The sequence below is a fragment of the Mesocricetus auratus genome, unplaced genomic scaffold, assembly GCF_017639785.1.
Source record: "Mesocricetus auratus isolate SY011 unplaced genomic scaffold, BCM_Maur_2.0 Super-Scaffold_100014, whole genome shotgun sequence".
In the NCBI taxonomy this organism is placed as follows: Eukaryota; Metazoa; Chordata; class Mammalia; order Rodentia; family Cricetidae; genus Mesocricetus; species Mesocricetus auratus.
The window spans coordinates 23,649,744-23,671,559 of record NW_024429197.1 but is presented as its reverse complement, the minus strand read 5'-3'; the positions used below and the strand labels follow the sequence as shown (position 1 = coordinate 23,671,559).

At 44.8% G+C, this 21,816-nt stretch overlaps 1 protein-coding gene and 1 pseudogene across 4 annotated transcripts in view; one reads left to right on the top strand and one right to left on the bottom strand.

Moving 5' to 3' along the window:
- Positions 1–21,816, bottom strand: part of St3gal3 (ST3 beta-galactoside alpha-2,3-sialyltransferase 3) — a 218,164-nt gene that overhangs the window by 158,534 nt on the left and 37,814 nt on the right. The gene's annotated exons all lie outside the window — the stretch shown is intronic.
- Positions 15,570–19,141, top strand: LOC110343483 (annotated as a pseudogene).

The following is a 21,816-nucleotide window of genomic DNA, read 5'->3' as shown; positions in this document are numbered from 1 at the left end:
AAAGGGGAGAACAAGTGAGGAACATATTTGGTATCAACCTCTGGACTCTATATGCATGTATATAAGTGCATACATCCGAGTGTGTGTATGTATACACGCATACATCCAAGTGCATGTTTGGATGTGTGCATCATATATCCGTGTGTGTGTATCATACATCTGAGTGTGTCATACAGCTGAGTGTGTATGTATACGTGCATACATCTGAGTGTGTATGTGTATCATACATCTGAGTGTATGTGTGTATATATACATGCATACATCCGTGTGTATGTATCATACATCCAAGTGTGTATGTGTATGTGTGTATCATACATCTGAGTGTGTGTATATGTGTGTATCATACATCTGAGTGTGTGTGTATGTGTGTATCATACATCTGAGTGTGTGTGTATATCATACATCTGAGTGTGTGTATATGTGTGTATCATACATCTGAGTGTGTGTATGTGTATCATACATGAGTGTGTGTGTATGTGTGTATCATACATCTGAGTGTGTGTGTATCATACATCTGAGTGTGTGTGTATATGTGTGTATCATACATCTGAGTGTGTGTGTATCATACATGAGTGTGTGTATGTGTGTATCATACATCTGAGTGTGTGTGTGTATCATACATCTGAGTGTGTGTGTATATGTGTGTATCATACATCTGCGTGTGTGTATCATACATGAGTGTGTGTGTGTGTATCATACATCTGAGTGTGTGTGTATATCATACATCTGAGTGTGTGTATATGTGTGTATCATACATCTGAGTGTGTGTGTGTATCATACATGAGTGTGTGTGTATGTGTGTATCATACATCTGAGAGTGTGTATATGTGTGTATCATACATCTGAGTGTGTGTGTATCATACATCTGAGTGTGTGTATGTGTATCACACATCTGAGTGTGTGTGTATATGTGTGTATCATACATCTGAGTGTGTGTGTATCATACATGAGTGTGTGTGTATGTGTGTATCATACATCTGAGTGTGTGTGTATATCATACATCTGAGTGTGTGTATATGTGTGTATCATACATCTGAGTGTGTGTGTGTATCATACATGAGTGTGTGTGTATGTGTGTATCATACATCTGAGAGTGTGTATATGTGTGTATCATACATCTGAGTGTGTGTGTATCATACATCTGAGTGTGTGTATGTGTATCACACATCTGAGTGTGTGTGTATATGTGTGTATCATACATCTGAGTGTGTGTGTATCATACATGAGTGTGTGTGTATATGTGTGTATCATACATCTGAGTGTGTGTGTATATGTGTGTATCATACATCTGAGTGTGTGTGTATCATACATGAGTGTGTGTGTATGTGTGTATCATACATCTGAGTGTGTGTGTGTATCATACATCTGAGTGTGTATATGTGTGTATCATACATCTGAGTGTGTGTGTGTATCATACATGAGTGTGTGTGTATGTGTGTATCATACATCTGAGAGTGTGTATATGTGTGTATCATACATCTGAGTGTGTGTGTATCATACATCTGAGTGTGTGTGTATGTGTATCACACATCTGAGTGTGTGTGTATATGTGTGTATCATACATCCAAGTGTATGTGTGCTCACTCTTGACTCCATCTAGCCACACAAACTTATGCTACAGTTTGAAGATGCTCTGTCCCCGACAGGTCCGCGAGCTACAAGCTGGATTCCCTAACATAGCACTGCTGAGAAGTGGGTGGTGGGTCATTTCAAGAGATGGAGTCTACTGAAGGGCAGTTTGCTTTAGGAGTACTATCTTCTCAAGGGACTAATGCTTGCCAAAGAAAATGTTGTAATAATGAGAATTTGGGAGGCAGTCCTGTTGGTGTACACCCTTGATCCCAGCACTCAGGAAGGGATCACCTGATTCACTTGGTGCTGGAGACCAAACGCGGGACTTCATGCATGCTAGGTGGGCACTCTACCAACCTGAGCTGCATTTCCAACCCTAAAAGCTGTCACTCCACACAGGGGTTTAGCCACCTTACACAAAAGGATTAGATGCCATGTTACCATCTCCCCTTTCAGGTGACTTGGACACAGTAGCAGGGTTGCAGCATGCTACTCAGATCTCCCTAGAGAAATAAGCTGCTGTGATCATGGTGGCCAGAGATCCCCCAGCTGTCAGCACTTCTGACTGAAGGGCACTGCCTGCTCCAAGGTCATGCCCCTCCCTGGAGCAGCCCTCAACCTGTGAGTAGTGGTAACCGAGGGACTACAAAAGCCAAAAGCACGCTCCCTCTCTCCAACTCAAAAGGGAGCTCTGCTGGACCTCTCTCCAGTTCAGCTCTGTCCATGGGTAGAGTGAGGTCCTTACTGAGACAGAATCAAAGCGTGACTTCTTGTTGAGCACTCCTTGAGTTCTCCCCCTCCCTTCCTGTCCTTCCAGGGGCCTCTCCCACAATCTCGCCCTGGTGAGCTTATCCCACGCCAACTTTATCTCGAAGCTTGCTTCCTGTATGCAATACCATGTTGCCCAACTGCCTCATCATAAGCAGGGACACCATATTTTCCCATCTAAAGAACACAGAGGCATACTGGGATGGGAGCTTTAAAACTGAGACTGAGATCCAGAACTCTTACACACACACACACACACACACACACTACATACATGAACAGACACACACAGAGACACACACACATACATACACACACATACAAACACATACTACATACACACATACACATACATACATACACACAGAAACACACACACAGACACATACACACACAGACACACAAGCAGACACACATACACACACAATTAAAAGACTTTTATAGGAAGTAAATGAGGTCATAAATACTTTGTGAGCGCTTCTGAGAAAAAGCAGCTTTGAAATGGCTCTAAGTAAACATTACCACCTTGCTTGCTATAAAACAAAAACAATTACTAAATACATAAGAAAGAGTCACAAATTAAGAACCCAGCAGTGGCACACCTTTAGTCCCAGCACTCAGGAGACAGAGGCAGGTGGATCTCCATGAGTTTGAGGCCAGCCTGGTCTACATTGGGAGTTCAGGACAGCCAGGGCTAAATAAAGAGATCCTGTTTGAAAACACACAACACACACACACACACACACACACACACACACACACACAGAATCTATTACCCATCTCTGCTGATAACTGATACTATTAATTATGAGCAACTGTTTTTAAGAAAAAATGGGGGTTCAAGACAGGGCTTCTGTGGTAATATATTATTTATTATTTATTAAAACTTGCCTGAGGATTCAGAAAGCAAAGTCAGCCTCAAGCTATAGAGATCAGGCGGTTGTGGTATATACCTTTAATCCCAGGACTCAGAAGACAAAGGTAGACGATCTCTGTTAGTTCAAGGCCACACCGAGCTACAAGAAATATATCCAGTCTTAGAGAGAAACAGGTCACACAAAGACTATCTCAGCACTTTAATCCCAGGACTCATGAGAGGTAGTTAAGTAGGGTCTCATCACTGGTATTCAGTCTCAGGATTCTCCAGTCACATTGAGGAGAGCATAATAGTCTGGGATTACAGTCTGAAGTTGGTGGAGCCAGGATTGCCTTTCAGTCTGGGGTAGAGTGACAGCTAGTGACTTGACTGCTTTGCTTTTCTGGTCTGCAGGCAAGCTTTAATAAGTCATAAATAATATATCACCACAGGCTTCTCTGTGCAGTCCTGGCTGTCCTGGAACTCTGTAGACCAGGCTGGCCATGAACTCACAGAGATCTGCTTGCCTTTGCCTCCCGAGTGCTGGCTGGGATTAAAGGTGTGCACCACCACCACCTGGCATTTAAAATATTTTTACATTAATGTATTCATTGTGTATTTATATATGTGTGGGCAGGAGTGCATATGGAGATCAGAGGACAACTTGCTTCCACTGAGTGAGTTCCAGGGATCACGCACAGGGTGGGGAGCCTTTGCGGTAAGTATTCTGTAAGCCACTATTTCGAATGCCCACCACAGCTCAGTGCTCAGGGGTTTACTTAGATCATCACACTGATAATCTTAGGTTTGCAGAGTAAGAACATAAGTGACCCAGAGATGCAGCGCTGGACTCAGTGTCAGGTGCTAAGCCTCTTCGTGCGTTAGCACGCTGCAGCATCCCTGATGTCTCCAACACTCAAGTTCGGTAACCACCAAACAACCTGCAGGAGAGGAGGGAAGGTGATTCCAAAGCCCGGCCCTTTAACCACTCTGCTGCCTCTGAGGATAAGGCACACACTGCCTTGACTTCTAGGTGGACACTAGCTGAATTGAAGGACTGTAAGCAACTGGATTTGGTCAAAAAAGACTTTCACGTGAGCCGGTGCTGCCGCAATCAAAGGGTTCTGCTGCCCCCTTGTGGTGCAGGCTGACGGCTACTCAGCAACGCTCCAGTACAAAGCTGAAATACCATATAAAGGCACTTGGCCACCAGACACAAATCAGCAGGAGGCCACTCTGATTGGCTCAAAGTGGAACAGATTTAATAACTTGAAAATGTGATTTTGTCACTCTTGTGTGCCAACTACTGCTCATAATAAAAAAAGCTCATAATAATGATGTGTTGGAGCCCAGAAGAAAATGCTTTAAAACTATTACAATAAAAGGAATATAATAACCAGCTGCACCCACTTTGAATGATGACAAACAGAGCATTGCTAGCCAAACACAAAACTCCTGATGCTTGGGTCTTGCACCTGAAGATTCATTCTAGAAACCCTTTCCTACCAGCACACAGAGCCCCTTCAGCTCCAGCTGCAGACTCCCTAAATGGGAAGCATAATTCATTAACTTGTTCCCTGCTGACAAATACCTAAATAGCTTCCAAACACTTGCTACTAAGAAAAACAACGGGCTGGAGAGACGGCTCTGAGGCTAAGAGCTCTGGCTGTACTTGTAGAGGACCCAGGTTTGGTTGCCAACATCCACATGAAGGCTCACAACCGTCTGTCACTCCAGTGCCAGGGAAGTTGACAGCCTCTTCTGGCCTCAGGGCACCAGATACACACATGGTGCAAAGACATACATGTAGGCAAGACATCCACACGCATAAAAGAAAAAGGAAAAACAATGATGCAAAAAAACAGAAAACTCTGCAGTGGGTAACTTTGCAGGAATCCCTGTAGATGAATTCTGGGGAGTGGGAATGCTGGGTCACACAGCATGGCATGCATGCACACACACATACACATATACACATACACACACATATATACATACACACATACAATACACATACACACACACACATATACATGTGCACACACAAACATGAACACACATACACATATGCACTTATACATATTCATGCATACACATACACACAAACACAAATACACATGAACACACACATACGTACATGCATACACACATACATGCTTATACACATACATACACACTTATACACATACACACACAAATACACATGAACACACACATACATACATGCATACACACATACACACTTATATACATACATACACAAATACACATAAACACAAAACTCATATATACATACACATGCACACACACACACTCACGAATCATAAACACACACACAGCAAGAGTTTTCACACTCCCCCTCTAGCCCTCGCCTCTCCCCAGCACGCTCACCTTCTCCTGTCTCACATCTCCCAGCTCTCTTCCTGGAAGGCAACCAAAGTTATTATTTCTAGATTTCATGCTCACAGTTAGTTATTTTATACCCACGTATGCAAATCTAGATGTGATATGTGCTTATGTATATATAAACACGAACATATGTACAATTTTCCACCCTCTTCTGAATAAACGGTGGCATTTATACCCAAATTAGAACTGTGAAAGGGATGCTGCAGGCAGCCACCGTCAAGATCACACTGTGACTTCACACATTTGTCAACTTATATTTGGGCTCCTTGCCAGACCACTGCTGCGGACTCACAGGGAAAGATCAGACTAGAAGCACGGGCTCCCACCAAAGCCTGCTGTTCCCAAGGCTCTCACAAGTTCATCAGGCCAGAAATGGGGGGCTGCTGGAGAGATGGCTCAGCGGTTAAGAGCACTGGCTGTTCTTCCAGAGGACCCAGGTTCAATTCCCAGAACACACACATACACACATACACACATATACACACACACACACCGTGGCTCACAACCTCTATACTTCCAGTTCCTGGAGAGTTAACACCCTCTTCTGGCCTCCTCTGGCACCAGGAATACACACAGTACACATACATACACACAGGCAAAACACCTATATCCATAAAATTAAATTAAATTTACAAACAATAAAAATCAAAGTCGCCTTTCATACTGAATTTTGAGAGTTGTTCTTTCTGTTTCCCTTCCTTATAATGAAGTAAAAAGGTCTTCACCACTCAAGAAACTAATGACTGTTTACTCATGTGTTTTTTTTCTCTGTTTTCTAAGTGTTGGGGATCCAACCCGGAGGGCCTTGTGCATGCTAGGCAAGTATGTTACTACTGTGCTACATAGCCAACCTTGATTATTATTTTTTGCTTTGCATATCTATGTGAGTACATATTCATATCTAGGTGGGTGCATGCACGTGTGCACAAAGGCATTTGAGGCCAGGGGACAACCTCAGCTGTCATCCTCAGAAAGGCTGGCCACATCCTTTGAGACAGGAACTTTCATTAGCTGGAGCTCACCAGTTAGACCACACTGGCCAGTGAGCCCCAAGGGCTCCTGTTTCAACTCCCCAGGAGTGGGACTATAAGCACCCACCAACATCGTGGTACTTTTTACATGCATTCTGGGGAACTGAACTCTGGTCCTCATGCTTGCAAGGCAAGAACTTGACCAACTGAGCTATCTTCCCAACCCTAACTGATCTTTTTCTGTAGCAGTAAGTCACCACAAAGTCAAATATGGTATCTTATGCTTACAGTCCTAACACTGAGGATGCTGTGGCAAGGCAAGTGTCATGAATTCCAGGCCAACCCAAAGTAGCCTGGAGTGAGACCCTGTCTCCAAAACAAACAAAAGAAATCATCAGGTTTACAGATAACCCAACTTACCATGGGGCTATGTTTCCTCAATCCACAGTTAATTGGGAAAGATAGTTAAGTAGAAATGCATGCAGTGGAGGGCCTGGAGATATGGTTCAATGGTTAAGAGCACTCACTGTTCCTCCAAAGAACACAAGCTCAGTTCCCAGCACTCAGTCAGACAGCTCACAACTCCCTGTAATGCCATCTCCAGTGGTCCAACACCTCCATGGACACTTGCACTCAAATACCCACACATGTACTGCGTGTGCACGCACACATGCACACACACATGTTCACATACACACATACACACACACATACACACCCGGGCTCTGGTGATACATGATTTTAATGCCAGCATTTGGGAAGCAGAGGTAGGTGGATCTCTATGAGTTCAAATCCAGCCTGGTCTACTAAGGTTTTAGTTTTAGACTAGCCAGGGATACACAGTGAGACCTTGTCCAAAACTAAAAAGACTTAACAACCGCCTATAACTCCAGATACAGAGAGATGGAACACCTCTGCCCCTATGTTTACCTGTAGTGGTTTGAATGGGAATGCCCCCATAGGTTCATAAGTTTGAACTGCTTGGTTCCCAGATAGATTGGAAAGTGTAGCCTTGTTGGAGGAGGTGTGTCACTGGTTTCAAAAACCATTTCCAGTCTGTCTGTCCCTCCCTCCCTCTCTTGTGATTATGGATCGGATGTAAACTCTCAGCTACTGCTCCAGTGCCTGCCTGCTGCTATGCTCATGAGCTACACTAGCCTCTGAAACTGGGAACCCCAATAAATGCTTTTTTTTTTTTTGTTTTACGAGACAGGGTTTCTCTGTATTGTTTTGGAGGCTGTCGGACCAGCCCGGCCTCAAACTCACAGAGATCCGCCTGCCTCTGCCTCCCGAGTGCTGGGATTAAAGGCGTGCGCCACCACCACTCGGCAATAAATGCTTTTTTTTATAAGTTGCCCTGGCTATGGCATTGCCACAGCAAGAGAAAAGTAACTAAGACAGCACCTAAACTCACATGTATATTATCCACATGCAGACACACACAGCATTAAAAATAATTTAAAAATTGAGGCAGGTGGGGTGGCACGTTTAATCCTAGCACTCTGGAGTCAGAAGCAGGCGGATCTCTGTGAGTCTGAGGCCAGCCTGGTCTACAGAGTTCCAGGACAACATAGTTCCAGAGCTACATAGTAAGACCCCATCTCAAAACAAACAAAACATGCATGATGCAATGCACCTAATGTGTCAGATATAGCTTCCCTTAGGCTACCTTATTAAACATGAGACACTTAACACTGCCCAATACAGTTGAGCAAAATCATCTAACACACTATGAGATCATGTGCTGAACGTTTTATGTAATGCATTGAATACAGTGCTTCAGGTGAGAAGCAGAAGCAGGTGACTGTGTGGGGACTTTGATTTTGATGTATGCGCATATGTCTGTGTCTACCTGAGTTTCTATGCACTACACATGTGCGGAGCCCCTCGGGGGACAGACTGCATATGGACATTTTGCACTGCTGTAAAGTTAAAAAGAAAACTGTAAATTAGATTGTCATTTGTCTTTTGTTTTAAACTTATTCAGATTACTAGAAGTCAGCCAACAAACAGACCCACCACTCAGATCACGGAATCCACAATGAAAGGTCAGCCAACTCATAAAGCGTCACCGTTTTTAATGATTCTAGAAGAACAGTAGCACTTGCCACATCTGAACACCACAGACTCCCATCACCAGGGCCTGAGCTGCTGGGCTTTGCCTTTCGACCGGGACCAGGGAGTTGCTAGAGTGGGGCCATCCAAATCCACTGGTGTTCAGATGTGGCAAGCCCCAGGGCCAGATACAGTGCCATCGACTGCCCTGCTGAGGATCAGTCTTCTCTGGTCAGCCCCCCCCCCACCTCCCCCCCCAACTGTCACATCCTAACTCCTGTCCTTCCGGATGGGAACGTTTATTCTATGTCCTGTGTATTCAAAGCATGACACTTTTGTTTTTCATTTTACAGGAGCTCAAAGTTAAGAGTTTGCCCTGAGTGTCAAAGGGACTTTGGGCCTTTGACGGGTGTCTGTGGGGACTTCTGAAGTGGGGCTGACTTCACTTTGCTTTAGAGCTGGAACCGGGAGAATGCTATAGCTGGGATGTGCAAGGTCCCTACACGAGGTCTCCAGTAGGTGGTGCTGTTTTGGGAGATGATAGACCATTCAGGAGTTGGGTCCTAACTGGAGGAGCTAGGTTGCTGGGAGAAGGCCCCGATTCCAGCCCCAGCTCTGTGCTTCCTGAGCAGTGAAGAGGTGGGGAAGCCATGCCACCAGCTCCAGCTGTTCCAGGGCCACCTCAGCCACCAAGGGTGCCCACCACGGACTGTATCCCTAAAACTGTGAGCCAAAAAAAAAAAATACTTCTTCCCAAGGCTGTTTCTGCCAGGTGCTATGTCACAAAGGCAAGGTCGGTAATAAAAGGCACCCTGTCCTAAAGCGTTTCTGCACTCAGTGTTACAAATCACCACTATGAATAAAGCATATACAACCGACCTCTCACAGAAAAATGGAGAAACAAGGACTATTACAGTTAACATCTCCAATGGCTGCGGTTGGTCTTGGATGCTAACCAAAACTAAAATCTAATTTAAAAATGCAATTTTGGACTGCTATCAGAGGGCACTCCTAAGACCCATGCCATTAAATCTCCGATGCACATTCGCCTGTGGAAGGCTCTTTTGGCCGTGCATGGTTTTGTCGCTTCCTGGCGGAGGTGAACAAGACCTCACTGTTCCTCAGGGTTACGGCCATCCTCCCACATCTCCCCGTGACCACACAACATAGCCACACTTGTTAACAGAAGGGTCCGTGGCAGCTGCTGTGATGTAACTATTTCCTCGGGGCTAACATGACCAGCTGTCATGGGACAGACTGCTGTCCTGACCTACAGGATACCTGGGCCTCACAAACATGAAAGCAAAGCAAGCACACACAGTGACATGAGGCCTGTGGGAACAGTAATGAAGCTGATAACGTCCCCTAACAGGAGGGGGACGCCCCCAGACTCTCTCTCCTCATCATGTCCTCCCAGCAGCCTTGGGGGTTGCTGGAGGACGGAGGTGACCTAACCGAGGTGAACTTGTGTGTCCAGGGCTCCCCGGGGAAAGCCACACAGCAGCAGCAGATACGAGTTCTCCAAATTTCTCGTAGTCTGAAAGCTGGGTTTTACAGGCTGCAATACACAGACAGTGGCTTCCCTTTGAACAGTAGGTTCACCTCATTCGTTTCTGAGAGAAGGTCACCCATACCTGACCCTAGATATCCCAGATAACCATTGTCTGCCATGAGTCATTTCCAAAACAGCAGCTAGCTCGGCTTACAATTCAAGGAGCACACAAGCGGTCCCAAGACAGTCTGCCTCAGGGTTTGTTGGGCACCGTGGTGTTTCCACCCTTTATCACAACGCATTCAGGTAAAATGACCATATCCAAACGTCACCACTAATGACCTCAAATCTGTTTCACCAATAATATTAAGTAAAGCTGGCTTTTTAGAGAAGGCTGAGTGGCTCAAGGGTTTGGGGCCCCTGCTTTATCTGCGCTTGTGGGGTGGGCAGTCTTCCCACTATTCCTGTGTGGTGTCAGTGCCTTATGTCATACAAGGCATCAGGCAGTAGGCATCTCACTGATATGAAAACACTTGGAAGGGACACCACCCGCTGTTTCTATAGAAGACGGCCTCTTGCTTCCCTCAGAAACAACACGTGATGCATAGCGCCCTGCCTCAAATGTCAATAGACGCCACTGTTTGGTCCAGGTATTGTGAGCTTTCCTTCCACACTGTTTTCTTCTGATTGACTTTTTGCTCCAGCCCCCACCCCTCTTATTACATTTTGCTTCTGTTAAGTGTTTTTTTTTCTTTTTCGAAGATTTTATTTCATTTTTAATTATTTGTGTATCTATAGAGGCACAATGGGTGCATGCAAGTGCAGGTGCCCGTGAAGGCCACAAGAGGGCGCAAGAGCTCCTGGAAGTGTAGCTATAGGCAGTTCTGAACTCCCCGAATTCAGGGTATTGAACTTGAGTTCTCGACAACAGCACCAAACACTCCTAACCACTGAACCATCTCTCCAGATCCTTCTATTGGTCTTCAAGTTATGTACTTTACATACATTAATTTCTAACTAACCTAGAAATTTCACCTGCCCATTTAACTTAACCAGGGTATCAAATATCTGCACACACTACCAAATAATGCAAGAAAGACGCTTGACTCCTGACATTCTCTTCCTCTTCAGATCCCATCAGTAGTTGGCACCATAATGGCCTCCTTTAGCTTATGATGGTGCCAAGCACTGATTGGACAGCACTGCCTGAAGGGTGGAGTCAAGGTTTACTTAGATTTACACCTGTGTTTACCATTTTCTTTGCCCATCCCTTCCTGCAATCCCTCTTAGGAGTTCAGACTCTGTCAGCTCTTTAGTGGCAGTGAATTTCCTTCAGCATGTCTCTCATTCCTAAAAAGAATACCATGAGCATTCGAGGGCGACAGCTGTTTTCTTTAATGACAAAACAGTTCATCATCATCTGGATTTTATCGTTCTCTGGCTGTTTTTCAGATAGCATCATCAAATTACAATTCACACACAATGAACTGCCCCTGTAGAAGGTGTACAAGTTGCTATCAGGACTTTGACAGTCATCATCTGTGACACATTGTGTGACATCACGGCTAAGCTAATGGGCACACACCAGGCCTATGCTCTCATGCCCCACCCACTCATGAGACCCTGATCTGCTTTTTGTCACAAAAACCAGTCTCATAGACTTCTGCATCACTATAATTACATGGTGTGTTCCTTATATCTGGCTTCTTTCACTCAGAACAATTACTTGAGAATCCTGTAAGCTATTACAGGCATGCACTGTTTGTTCATTTGAATACTGAATGGCATTCCCACTGTGTATACATGCCACAATTTATTGTTCAGGTTGTTTCCAGTTTGGGCTATTACAATAAAAGTTGCTATTCGGTATGAGTTTGGGCATGGATATATGCTTTCATTTCTCTTAGTGTGGCATGGCTGGAGGGACGCTGGATGAATGTTAATTTTCAAAATATTGCCAATTGGTTTTCAAAATGGCTGGAGCATTTCACATTCCCAATAGCAGTATAATCGCCGCTGCAGCTGCTGGCGTGGTGCTAACCTGATAGAGTCTTTTAATTTTCAACATTCTAAAGGTTTATTAGAGCAGTCTATTACCACGGCTTTAATTTGCATTTCTCCTAATTACTAATATGGTGAGCAGCTTTTCAAATGATTACCTGCCATCTGTAGGTCTACTTTAGTGAGGCACCTATTTGTACCTTTGCCCAGTTTTAATTGGCCCTTTGTCTTCCTGTCCTGGGTTGTAAGGCTTCTTAAGTGTTCAAAATAAACAGCATGAAAGTAGAAGCAAGGCTGTGGACAAAGGACAGACAGGGAGCAGGAAGAGCGCAATGGGGGATGACAAAAATCTCCCTAATATTTGGAACAGAGTGTGTGTGAGTGTGTGTGTGTGTGTGTGTGTGTGTGTGAGTGTGTGTGTGTCTGCGCACGCTCGTGCACGCGAATGGGGCTGGAGAGCAGTTAAGAGCACTGGACTGGCTGGGCCAGGCAGTGGTGGAGCACACCTTTAATCCCAGCACTCGGGAGGCAGAAACAGGTGGATCTCTGTGAGTTTGAGGCCGGGCTGGTCTACAGAGTGATTTCCAGAACAGCCAGGGATTGTTTCATAGAGAAACTGTCTCAAAAAACAAACAAACAAAAAGAGCACTAGCTATTCTTCCAGAAGACCCAGGTTCAATTCCCAGCACCCAGACAGCTCACAAGTGTCTGTAACTCCAGTTCCAGGAGACCCAACACTTGCTTTTGGGTACCACAGGCACTGTGTAGATATGATTCATATACATAAAATAACATTTTTTTAAAAAAAATTTCTAATGGTTTGTTGAGACCGTGCCTCCACATAGGCTCCACTCAGGCTAGCAGAGAACTATGTAGCCAAGGATTATCTTCAGCTTCCGACCTCTGCCTCCATTTTCAGAGTGTTAGGATTAAAGGTATGGTCCCCCGAGCTTGCCCATTTTGAGATAATTTCTCTCTGTGTAACCCAGGCTGGCTTTGAGATCTTTCCTCTTCAGCTTCCTGAAGTTGCAACACCATGTTCCGCTACATAAAGTTCAATATACTGAGTGTTTCTTATACCGTTTAGGAAATGGTTCCGAAGCCGGGCGTTGGTGGCGCACGCCTTTAATCCCAGCACTTGGGTGGTAGAAGCAGGCGGATTTCTGTGAGCTCAGGGTCAGCCTGGTCTCGAACCTGAGGCCCCTGGGATTCCCCTCCTGCACCTGTTGGTTACATTGTCTTCCCTCCACTTGGGCGAATCATCCATTTTGAGTAATGTTGTAGCTGGTGAGAGGTAAAAGTCAAAGTTTGCACTTCTTCTGCAACCATTAAGTGAACAGACTGTGCTGTCCCGGCTGAATGGCTCTGGCCACACACGTGGATCTATTTCTGGACTCTACTGTCCCATTGATCTGCAAGTGTACTTTATACAACACTCCCAGGGGACGTGAACCCCCTCCCACGAGCTTCTGTCTAAAACACGTCTTTAGTACCCAAGGGTTTTCTGTACTTCCACGTGAATTTTAAAATCCATTTCCATTTCCTTATGAGAGGAAATCTCGAAAAAATCTCATAAAAACAAAGGGTTGAGAGTTCTCAGCCTTTCTCAGATTTTGACTGAAAGTGATGTTGAATTTTAAAACAATCGGGGCGATTCAGTGCCTTAGCAATCACATGGCCTCTGACCATCAGCAAGGGACGGTTCTCTATCTCCATGGTCACTCATTCTCACCGCAGTGTCCTGTGGGCTCTGGTACCTGCTAGTCATCTTGGTTGATATGGCTGTCCTTGCTGTCGTGGAAGGTTCAGGCACACGGAAACAACTGAACCACCATACTGAGTGAGTGTCACACCCCACCATCTGGAGAATGACATAAATGGTGGTCACAGGGTCTTCCCCTCGTCCCCACCCACCTGCACAGGCAGCACCCTGTTGTATGGACAGTTTGGATTCCTTTAAGCCACATTTGCTTTCGAGGGCGGAACTTTTCAGATCAGTTCCACTGGAAAATTTACATACAATAAATTGCATTAAAGCATACAACTTGAAGAGTTTGACAAGTATGCATATTCACAAAAGCCTCACCACAGTCTACAGCTCTTTCCCATCTGTCTCAAAACTCTGGGCGCCTTGCACAATCCAGCCCGCCCGTCACCGTCGCTGACCTGCTTTTCAGTTACCAACAACTAGACTCATTTCATTTGTGAACAACAGGCGCTCCTTTAGAGGCTATTTTTAATTAATTAGCTAACTAACCAGTGTATGTGTTCTGACTGGGGGAGGGGCATGCGCCTGTCACAGTATGGCTGTCAGAGGAGCTGATTCTCTGCTTCCCCCATGTGGGTCCCAGGGAGTGAACTCAGGTTATCAGGCATGCTAGTAAGTGCCTTAACCGTCTTGCTGGCCAACAAAGTGTATTCGTTTGTATCTAGTTTCTTTGGCTCGGAGTAAGTTTGATATTTACCCATGGTATTACATGTATCAGCTGGTTCTGGTTTATGTGTGTACGCATGTGTACAGACATGCTCACCTGTGTGTACATGTGTGGAGGCCACAGACTGACACTGGGTGTCCTCTTCTATCACTTCTTACCTAATACTTTGAGACAGTCTCTCTTACTGAAACTGCAACTGGCCAGGCATTACACCTGGGAGGCAGAGGCAGGTGGATCTCTGTGAGTTTGAGGTCATCCTGGTCTACATAGATAGTTCCAGGCCAGCCAGGGCTATGCGATGAATTTATGTCTCAAAACAACAAGACACACACACACAGACACACACCTGAAACCCACCATTCTGGCTACACTAGTCTTTCTGGTCAGCAAGCTCCTGGGATCCAATGTTTCTGCCTCCAGGGCTGGGGTCACAGGTGTGGCCCGGGCTGGCCTTGAGCTTGCCACACAGAGTTGGATGATCTTGACCCCTGATCCTCCACCTCAACCTCCCAAGTGCTGGGATCATAGGCAGGTGACACCATCCCCGGCTGGAAGTGACATGTTTTGTCTATGTATCCACCTGCTGATAGACATCAGAGAATAGAGCTGTTGGTAGCACTCCAGCGCAGGTCTGTGTGCGGACACAGACTTACACAGTTTTTGTTACATATATTCTTAAATAAGCATACGTCACTTGGCAACTATATATGTTTATCCTGCCAAAGAACTCAAACTAGCTTCCAAAGAAAGTCCTTGTGCCACCTCCATTTGGGACAGACCATAGGGCCTCCCCAGCACCTCACCACGTTTCTTTTTTTTTTTTTTTTTTTTTTTTTTTTGGTTTTTCGAGACAGGGTTTCTCTGTATTGTTTTGGAGGCTGTCCTGGAACTCACTCAGTAGACCAGGCTGGTCTCGAACTCACAGTGATCCGCCTGTCTCTGCCTCCCGAGTGCTGGGATTAAAGGCGTGCGCCACCAACACCCGGCTTCTCACCACGTTTCTTAACGCGATGGTTCTGACGGGTATCTAGTCTCTGTGGTTTCTCATGTGCCTAGTGACCAAGGCTGAGAACTGTCCCATGTGTCCCATGGTCCCCCAGAGATCCTCTTTTGCTGCTTATCATCTCACTGTTACATGGTGAAAACCTTATATTTGCACACAAATCTACAAAAGTACTGAATTTTTGCCACTGGATATTCTGTACACAAGAACTGAGTGTTTTCATTCTCACTTTTACTTTTATTATTTTTTTTTCTGAGACAGGGTTTCTCCGTGTAGCCCAGTTGTACTGGAACTCGCTCTGTAGACCTGGCTGGCCTTGAACTCACAGACATTCACCTGCCTCTGCTTCCTGAGTGCTGGGACAAAAGGTGTGTGCCACCACCACCTGGAGATAGTTTTACCTTTCTATTATCTTAATTACAGCTTTTGAATTTTAATTTTGGTAAAAATTATCTAATTTATTTATTTTCTCTTTTGAGTTTTATTTTTGTTTGTTTGTTTGATGGGGGATGTCCTTCTGTATATATGTCTCTCTTACTGGTTGATGAATAAAACACTGATTGGCCAGTAGCCAGGCAGGAAGTATTGGGGGGGTTATAATTAATGTAAGTTTTTGTGTGTTTATTTGGGACCAAAGGGCAGCTGGACCAGGCAGGACAGAAACTTCCGTCTACATTTGTTTGTTTTGTTTTGATTTGTTCTGACAACTGAATCCACAGCTTAGAGTGGGCTAGGTAATCATCGCAGCACTGAATACAGCCCGCCTCAAGTTCAACCTTTTTGAATCTTTCAACTCAAGCTTCTTTTCTTCCCCACCTCCCCCTCCCCGGCCCCAAGACAGGGTTTCTCTGTGTAGCCCTGACTGTCCTGGAACTCACTCTGTAGACCAGGCTGGCCTTGAACTCAGATCCTCCTGAGTGCTGGGATTAAAGGAATGTGCCACCACTGCCCGGCGTCAGCTCACACTTCAGTCTCTGCATGTACCTTTTGTGAGTTTGCCATTGTTTTTGAGGCTCTGTAGCTCTCGCTGGCCTTCAACTCATGGGAATCCTCCTGCCTGAGCTTCCAAAGTGCTGAAACTGCTGCTGTGAGCCATCACACCTGATGGTGCTCTTCTGTTTACAAAAATGAAGATGCCAGATTCGAGTTCTTTTACTAATTCAAACAGGGCTTTTCTTTTTACCTCCTGTCCATGTCATATGTCTGTAGCTTTTTGCTTCAAACGGCTGTGTATCGTTTATGACATCACCCTGTTCTTGCCCACTCATCCCCACCCTCGGGGTGGAAATTCACTATCCTCCAGCTGCTTGGTTCAAAACAATGCATGTCTCTGATGAGCTGTGTGGAGTATAAAGGTGAAAGGAGAGGCTTGCCAGGTGAAATAATGTTCGTGCATACGCCTAAATCAATCCTATTACACGGCTCCCCGTGTGCCATCTACCGGGCTTTGGAATCTACCTCCTGCCAGTGAAGAATACAAGTTACAGGATTTTCACATCTGACCAACATTAGGCATTATTCAGCTTTCTGATTCTTGTCAAAGAGGTAGAGAGTGATATTTTGTTTTAACTTGAATATTTCATAGCCTGGGAGTTTATCTCTTCCTATGCCTAGCCTTAGGGATTTCTTAATTCTTTAAAATGCCTCTTACAATGTTTTGCTCATTTCCTATGGAGAAATTGAGACACCCCCCCCACACACATACACACACCTTTCTATCTCTGGATAGTGTCACATAGCCTAATCTGGCCTTGAACTCAGACCTTCTAATTTGGCTGCCAGCTGCCCTGGGTACAGGGATTTGAGGTGTGTACCACCACGCTAGCTTTCACGCAGTTCTGGGGATCAGAGCAGGGCTTCCTGCACGCTAAGCAGGCACTCTCCCAGCTATGCTGCAGCCCATTGGGTATCTCTTTCTTGACTGCAGTTCTCTGCATGTCCTAAACACCAACTCTCATAAATTTCAAAGGCTGTCGCTTTCTTTCCCGGCATATTACCTGTATGTTAATTCTGTCTGTGGGGTCCTTAATCACACGAAGTCTTTACATTTAATCAAGGAAGCTCATGAGTTTCTGTGACTACTGTTTGTTCTTTGTTTCTGTTGTTCTGTTTTGTGTAGCCGGGCCTGGCCTTAAGCCTTAAGCCGGCTGAGGACAAGCTTCCTCCTGCACTCCGCAAGTGCTAAGACCACAGAGCACACCGTGCCGGCTCTTACCTAGGTATCTGCGCTAACGGCTTTGTTTCTAACCTCTTACACACCCAAGTCACTCTGACACTTACTCTCGACTGCCAGCTCCCTTACACTAGAGTCTGTGCAATTGTTTGGGAACAGTTACAAGAGGGAAAAAAAGTAGGGGCACCTTTAATCCCAGTACTTAAGGGGCAAAGGAAGCCCTATTTTTACAGGTTAAAGGCCAGCCTGGTCAAAATAGCAAGCTCCAGGCCAGCCAGGACGATGTAGTGAAACCCTGAAGCAAAAAAAAAAAAAAAAAAGCAATCATCAATCAATCAGTAAAATATAAAAATCTGCCCGTTCACATGTTCAGTACAACTACAACTTCTTTCTGCATATCTTCGACGTGTGGCTGGTGGAACCCAGAAGCAGACCACAGATGTGATGACAACCAGCTCTGTGTCCCGTTAGTGTCCTCAGTGGCTTTCATCTTTTCTTGTAAACAATTAGGGGTGGACACTGGTGCATCCACCTTTGTTCCCTGCTTCTTAGGAAGTAAGACTGCTGCTAGCTTTATTTCCTCGGCAAGTAAAACCTGACTGAACAGCACGTATGTTTACACTTGTGAATGTGAGGGCTGGAGAGACGGGCGTTGGTGAAGAGCACTTGTTCTTACACTAGACTTGGGTCTGACTGGCAGAAACCACGTGGAAGCACATAACCGCCTGCAACTCTAGACCAGAGGATCTGATGCCCTCCTCTAACCTCTAAGCCACAGGCATGTGTACATGTAGGCAAAACACTCACAAACATAAAACAAATAAACCTAAGTCTAGACAAACTTACACAAGTTCTTACTATATATTAAAAATACAAGTTTAAGTGTGGCGGTGTGTGCCTACAGCACCGGGGCTTGGGAGGCTGAGGTGGGAGAGTTACTTAGCCCTAAGAGCTGTGAATAACCAAGCAACACAGTGAGGCTGTGACACAATAAATAAGCAAATAAATATAAATAAACAATTTAAAACATATTTTTAAAAATTTCTATCCTGGCTGCCGAACTTTGGGGGCTGGGACCTGCTGGGAACAGGACTTCTAAAGAGCAAGGAAGGGTATGATGCAAGGCCGCTTTTGCTGGCTACAAGCGAGGTCTCCAGAACCAAAGACAGCACACAGTTCAAAGATGTTTATGTCCAAGATGAAACTGGAGATGCACTTATGTGTATATAGCCAAAAACAACATGCTGACTTCTGGAGGCGAACCAAACAAAACCAGGGTGATCTGATGAAAGGTAACTTGGGCCCATGGAAACAGTGGCATGGTTCGTGTCGAATTCCGAAGCAACCTTCCTACAAAGGCTACTGGGCACAGAATCCATGTGAGGCTAAACACATCCCAGATTTAAATAAAGAAAAGTGAATTTTTAAAATAACAAGGACAAAAACCTCTATCATAGATAATGAAAATATGTTCTTTGTTATTTGTCTTAACTTTGATTAAAATTTTACAATTTATTTCCATATAAAAATTTAATAGACAAGAATAATATTTTCCATTTTCCTCTTTTATGACTCCTGACCTTGACGGCCCATCAATGAACTCTTTCCAGCCTTCATATTATACACTTGATATGGAATTGATTTTTGTGTGAGATATGAGAAGGATTTAACTTGAAATTTTCTGACTACATCAGGCACAACTGTCTGAGAACAAAGTAGGAGAATCCATCTTTGCCCTTAGATCACTTCTGTGCCCCAGCTCCTGCTCTGCCAGTAACACATCTGCCGACTTCTTCCTACGCTGCTCTGCCATTTCATCACTGTGGCTTCAGAATACACTCTGGTGGCTGGGAGGGTAAGTCCTTGCTTTATATTATTATTATTATTACTTTCAATTTAAAAAATTAGGGTCTGGAGAATTGGCTCAGCAGTTAAGAATACTTGTTGCTCTTCTAGGGGACCTGGGTTCAATTCTTAGCACCCATATGATGGCGTACAACATCTGTAATTGCAGTCCCAGGGGATCTGATGCTGTCTCCTGCCCTCCCGTAGACACCAGGCACACAGGTGGTTCACTTACATACATGCAGACAAAACGGTCATACATATAAAATAATAACATTAATATATCTTTAAACAAGAATTACATTTATTTTGTGTGCATGACTATGCATGCACAAGCATGTCACTATGTACATGTGGAGTCTGTTCTCCCCTCTCCCACGCAGGTGCTGGGGATCAAACTCAGGTCCTCAGGCTTGGCAGCAAGCACCTTTACTCACTGAGCCATCTTGCTGGCCCTAACTCTTTCTTTTAAAACAAAGATTTTAATGAAGTATATTTAATTTTTTTAAATACTTAAAAATAAATTCACATTTAACGAGACAGGGCTTCAGACTTTTTGGCAAGTATATATACATTTTGTATAGGAATGACCTCAAACAAAATGGGCAGCATTGTATTATCCCAGAAAATCCCTTCAAGTTCCCACAGTCCTCCACATAAATCACCCACTGATGTACATCTCTCCTGCCAAGGACTAGTCTAATTCTTTCTAGAACTTAGTCTCAACGGAATTGCAGGATTTGAACTCTTTCCTGCCTCACTTCTTTCACTCAGAGCATGGCTTCGGGGTTCACCCATGATGTCTCTTGTAACAGTGGCTTGCTCCCGATTCATTGCTAAGTGCACCACAGCACAGTGTGTTTCACAACAGAAACTGAGGGTGTTTTCAGTACCACACACATCTGTTTCCAAATCTTTTTCCAGACAGAAGCTTTCTCTTGAGTAAATAATTACAGACACACATTCATGCTTAACTTCTTACACACTGTTTTCTGAGTTTGACCCAGACTTCAAAGAGTATCTTGCTGGAAGCTCCATCAGCCTTGTGAGAGTGAGCCCACAGTAGGTCTTGCTCTCGGCTGAGACTTTGACACTTAAAGCATAGCATTTCAGTGCCCCAACTGGAATGTGGGATGTCCTTCTGTATGCTGTGAATATGTGTTGCTTTTATTGGTTGATAAATAAAGCCGATTTGGCCAATGGCCAGGCAGAATAAAGCAGGGTGGGGGTGGGGGGTGGGGATGGATGATCCAAACAAAGATTCAGAAAGAAAGAAGGTGTTGTCAGGGAGATGCCATGTAGCCTCCAGAGAAGCAAGATGTGAGGTGATAAGCCACAAGCTTCATGTTAAACTATAAACTAATAGAAATGGGTTAATTTAGCCAGGAAATGGTGATATACATCTTTAAGCCCAGTACTCAGGAGGCAGAGGCAGGTGGATCTCTGTGAATTCAAGGTCAGCCTGTAGTGAGTTCCAGGACAGCCAGGGCTGTTACACAGAGAAACCCTGTCTCGAAAAACACCACCAACAAAACAGTTCATTTAATTGTGAGAGTTAGTCAGTAATATGCCTGAGCCATTGGCCAAACAATTGTAATTAATATTAAGCCTTCGAGTGGTTATTTGGGGACTGGCAGGTGGAACAAGAAACCTCCAGCTACACAGCTAATACCCAGTGTTGAGAATTTTCCAATGCAAGGGCGGGGACTCTGATGTCCCAGCATCAATTTTTCTCATCACTCCTGCTCTGCCACCTCTCTCCTATGTCATCCTGGGGCAGAGTGGGAAGCCTCTGCTCTGTGTGTAACAGCTCAGACTCACTAGAATCCTCCCAGAGACCCTGATTCCCCAGGATGGGCCCATCCCACAAATTTGCCCTGCTTCAGATGCCCAGTGCTGCTCTAGGTATCTCTGACTGGCAGAAACCACCACAACCTGTCGCACTAGGACCTCTTAACAGAGGGGGTGGTGCACTGGCAGGAGACTGGGCAGCTATGGAATTTGTTCAATGTGTTCCTTAGAGGGGCTGAAAGCTACACCTATTGTCCCTTGTTTGATATAGCCCTTTCATTTATTTTGTCCACGAGAACAATTCTTTATAAAGCTAAAGCTACTTTTGACACCACTTTGTTGTCACCTGGAGCAGAACGCCTAAGTCAGGGCCAGAAACACCACCCTCCACTTCACTTTCTGCAAAGATTAACTTTATCATCTGTGTGTATGTGCGTAGGGGTAC